Genomic DNA, 5,239 nt, shown 5'->3' with positions numbered 1-5,239 from the left:
ACTGTTATTGTTGTATTTGTTGCTGGTTTTGTTAAATTTAATTATGCATCGTGGATGGACCCCAAGTAAACAAGGAGGGGAATATTTAATTGTGACAACATTCTCCTAATGTATAAAAATGTTGCTACCCGGGGGCACAATTTTCATATAAAACCTTTTTTGTGTTTCAGGAGAATGCCTCCTAAGAAGAATATCCCGTATAATTCCTCCAGCAGGAACTCTGATGGGGGCCCAGCCATGGATGGATTACTAGATTTGTTGCGCCAACAATATAATCAGATGGCTCAATAGAAAGAACAATTCCAGCAATAGCAACAGCAATTCCTGCAATAGCAGCAACAACAACATCAATTCATACAACAACAGCACTAACAAATCCAACAACAATTACAGCTTCAGCAGCAACCCCAGCCTAGAGAGCCAACCCAAAAGGTTAGTTTCAAGTCCTTTCAGTCATTCAAACCCCCAGAGTTTAAGGGCGGGGTAGATCCGATTGCCGCTAGAATTTGGCTTAAGGAAATGGAGAAAGCCTTCACCCTCTTTCAGGTCAGTGATGATTCTAAGACGGATTATGCCAGTTATTTTCTCAAGGGTAAAGCAAATTTTTGGTGGGAATCTACGCGTGCACTAGAAGGAGAGGGCCCTGTCTCTTGGGCCAGATTTACTGAGTTGTTCCTAGAGAAGTATTTTCCGGATTATTTGTAGAGTCAGTTGGAAGTAGAATTTTTAGAACTGAAGCAAGGAGAGAAGAGTGTGGCTGAGTATGAGGCCAAGTTTATAGAATTGGCCCGATTAGCCCCTGGATATGTGAATACCGAGATTCATAAATCTAGAAGGTTTTAACAAGGACTGAAGCCTGAAGTTTGTAGTGGAGTGGTAGCCCTGCAGCTCAAGATGTATACCTCTGTAGTTCATGTCGCCCTAGTGATTGAAAGTGATCAGAAGTTGGCCTCCAAGGAGAGGGGTGATAAGAAGAGGAAGTTTGATAATGGTGTTAATAAGGCGGATCGAGAAGAGTCCAATCAGAAGTTCCCAAGGAAGTTTGGCCGGAATAGGAACAAAAGATTTAGGAGGCAAGGCTTTACTCAGACAAGTTCCGGTGTCACCTCAGTTGCCTCTGCCCCAGTTCAGTCAACTAGGCCAATTGTGGAATGTAAGTCATATGGTAGAAAGCATAGTGGTCAATGCAGGAAGGATGTTCAGTGCTTTAAATGTGGTAAAAAAAGGTCATTATGTGTCAGAATATAACTCAGGGAACCTCGGAGTCACCTGCTTTAAATGTGGTAAGGTTGGGCACATTTCCAGAAACTGCAAGATGGCTACTCAGGGTAGCATAGGAGGTAGTGAATCTCAAGGACCGGCAACCAGCACAGCAAGAGCCAGAACCTTCAAGATGACCAAGAGATCTAATGCTCAGGATTCGGATGTAGTTGCAGATATGCTTTCTCTAAATTTCATGCCTGTTAAAGTTTTGTTTGACTCAGGAGCGTCTAAGTCTTTTATATCTAAAGAATGTGTAAGTAATATGGATTTGATGTTGGAAGATTTAGCTGAACCCTTGAATATAGAAGTGGCAAACCAAGATAAAGTTCTAGTAAGCCAATTTTGTCCTAGGTGTCAATTAGAAATCTGTGGGCGTTTCTTTTCAGTGGACCTAATACCCTTTGAGCTAGGAGAATTTGATGTGATTTTAGGAATGGATTGGTTGTCCCAGCATAAGGCAAATATTGATTGTAAGAAAAAGAAAATTTGGTTGTATACAGAAAATAATGTTAGGGTAACTTACCAAGGACAGAAGCAGAAAAAGAAATTCCTCTCGGTATTGGAAGCAAGGAAGCTGTTGAGACAAGGATGTGAGGCATACTTAGCCCATGTCCTGGACACTGGGAAGAAGGCACCCAGTTTGGATGAGATCCCAATAGTTAGTGAATTTTCAGACGTGTTTCCAAACGAATTACCAGGATTACGACCCGATCATGAGATTGAGTTCTCTAATGACCTAATTCCGGGAGCAGAACCAGTTTCAAAGGCTCCCTATCATATGGCCCCAGTAGAAATGAAAGAACTAGCTAAACAACTTCAGGAACTTTTGGATAAAGGGGTAATTAAACCAAGTGTATCCCCGTGGGGCGCACTAGTGTTATTTGTGAAGAAGAAGGACGGGAGCAAGAGATTGTGTATTGATTATCGGGAACTGAACAAATTGACCATCAAGAATAAGTATCCCCTACCCGGGATTGATGATTTTTTTGACCAGCTTAAAGGAGCATATTGTTTTTCGAAGATTGATTTAAGATCAGGCTATCGCCAGTTGAAGATCAAGCTTGAAGATATACCGAAGACTGCTTTTTGAACCAGGTATGACCATTACGAGTTCTTAGTGATGTCTTTTGGATTGACTAATGTATCGGCAACTTTTATGGATTTAATGAACCGGGTGTATAAGGAGTATTTGGATAAGTTTGTTATTGTATTTATTGATGACATCCTCATCTATTCAAAGACCAACGACGACCATGTCGAACACCTAAGGATTTCTTTGCAAAGACTAAGGGAAAAGCAATTATACGCTAAGTTTTCAAAATGTGAATTTTGGTTGGAAGAAGTTCAGTTTTTGGGTCATATAGTGGGTAAGGATGATATTAAGGTGGATCCCATGAAGATTGAAGCTGTATCTAGATGGGAACAGCCGAAGTCTCCAACAGAAGTTAGAAGTTTTCTTGGATTAGCAGGTTATTATCGAAGATTTGTGAAGGACTTTGCCAAGATTGCAACTCCGTTGACCAAGCTGACCAGGAAAAATGAAAGATTTGTTTGGACTGAGAAATGTGAGGAAGGTTTCTAAGAATTGAAAAAGAGGTTAGTGACAACACCAGTGTTAGCATTACCAGATGAAACAGGGAATTTCGTGATCTACAGTGACGCTTCTCTAAAAGGATTAGGCTGTGTATTAATGCAACATGATAAGGTTATTGCGTATGCGTCCAGGCAATTAAAAACTCATGAGCAGAAGTATCTCGTGCGTGACTTGGAATTGTCAGCAATTGTATTCGCGTTAAAGTTGTGGAGGCATTATTTATATGGAGAGAAATGTGAAATTTATACGGATCATAAAAGCTTAAAGTATATATTCACCCAGAAGGATTTGAACATGTGACAGCGAAGATGGTTAGAGCTAATCAAGGATTATGATTGTTATATCAAATATCATTCGGGCAAAGCTAATATGGTAGCAGATGCCTTAAGCAGGAAGGAAAGATTAAATGAGATTAGAGTATCTGAAGAACTAGCTAGAGAATTGAAAAAGCTGGAAGTTGAAGTTCGAGTGCCAGAAGGTAACAAAGAGCATTTATATAAGATTACTTTTCAGCCAAAATTGATGGAAAGAATAAGAAGGTGCCAAGAGGAAGTTATGAATAAAGGGTTGGATGATTTAATGGGAGAAGAAGTTTGTACTGAAAAGGATAGCAATGGTATATTCAGATTTTCCTCGAGGATATGGATCCCCAATATAAGCGAATTGAAGAATGAAGTTTTGTAGGAAGCTCACAATTCTAGATTCTCTATTCATCCGGGGAGTATCAAAATGTATCAAGACTTAAAGAAAAACTTCTGGTGGCCAGGAATGAAGAAGGAGATTGCAGATTGGGTCAGCAAATATTACGTATGTCAGACAGTAAAGGCAGATCATCAAAGGACCAGTGGGTTGTTGCAGCCTTTGGAGATTCCACAGTGGAAATGGGAAGAGATTGGCATGGATTTTGTGGTAGGATTGCCAAAGAGAAAGTTGAATCATGACGCTATTTGGATAATCATCGATAGATTCACTAAGTCAGCACATTTCCTCCAAATTAACGAGAGATATTCTTTGTAAAAGTTGGTTAAAATGTATTTGGATGAAATAGTAACCAAGCATGGAGTTCATGTATCCATCGTATCAGACCGAGACCCAAGAGTCAATTCAAGGTTTTGGACCAAGTTTCAAGAGTGTTTAGGAACTAAGTTAAATATGAGCACTATTTATCATCCTCAAACAGATGGCCAACGTGATAGGACGATTCAGACAATAGAAGATATGTTAAGGATTTGTGCTTTAGATTTCAAGGGAAACTGGGATGATCATCTGCCATTGATTGAGTTTTCTTATAACAACAACTACCATGACAGCATCGAAATGCCACCTTATGAAGCCTTATATGGACAAAAATGCAGATCACCTTTGTATTGGGACAAAATAGGAGAGAAGAAAGTGTTAGGACCTAAATTAGTACAGCAGACTAGAGATGTAGTGGCATTGATTCAGAAAAGATTGGAAGCTGCTCAAGATAGGCAGAAGAAGAATGCAGATTTACATCGGAAGAATATAAACTTTGAAATAGGATCATTGGTATTGTTGAAAGTCTCGCCATGGAAAGGGTTGGTTCGATTTGGACAGAAAGGTAAGCTTAGCCCAAGGTATATAGGACTATTCGAAGTTTTGAAGCAAATAGGAAAAGTCATGTACGAGATAGCATTACCGCCACAGTTATAGCATATTCATAATGTGTTCCACGTATCCATGTTGAAGCCATATATCCCTGATTCGAATCAAGTAATTGAGTACGAACCGATCGAGCTTCAATCAGATTTGTCCTATGTGGAACGGCCAATCCAGATATTAGATCGTAAAAAAAGTGTACTTAGAAATAAATCTATCCCTATAGTTAAAGTACTTTGGAGAAACTCTAGGGTAGGAGAGTCTACCTGGGAGTTAGAATAAGATATGCTTAACAAATATCATCACTTGTTTAATTAGTTAAGATTCTGGGGACAGAATCTTTTTAAGGGGGGAAGGATATAACGACTCGTATATTTTTGTAATATTTAAATGTGTAATTATTGTGTAATTAACTAAATAAAGAATTTATATTGATTTTGATCTATGTGTTCTATTTATTATTATTTATATGCAATTGTTGGGTTGCGTGGATTGTTTCTATGATTATTTGTTGCACCATATTATTTTTGTTTCTCCTTTAGAAGTGATTTTATGGTAGACTTATTTTCAAAAATATTTGGATTGTCTCTAAAATTGTTTTTATGATTTTATAATTTCAATAATTTTTTTTGCGATTTTATAAAATTTACAAATTAATATTTTGTTAATTATTTATTTTTAAATGATTTTCTGATTGTATTTATTTATAAAATCCATATTTAATTCCAGGATTCTTCAAAAATCATGAAACTCATATTTTCT

The sequence above is a fragment of the Apium graveolens genome, chromosome 11, assembly GCF_009905375.1.
Source record: "Apium graveolens cultivar Ventura chromosome 11, ASM990537v1, whole genome shotgun sequence".
Taxonomy (NCBI): Eukaryota; Viridiplantae; Streptophyta; class Magnoliopsida; order Apiales; family Apiaceae; genus Apium; species Apium graveolens.
Note: the sequence above shows the minus strand (reverse complement) of the source record.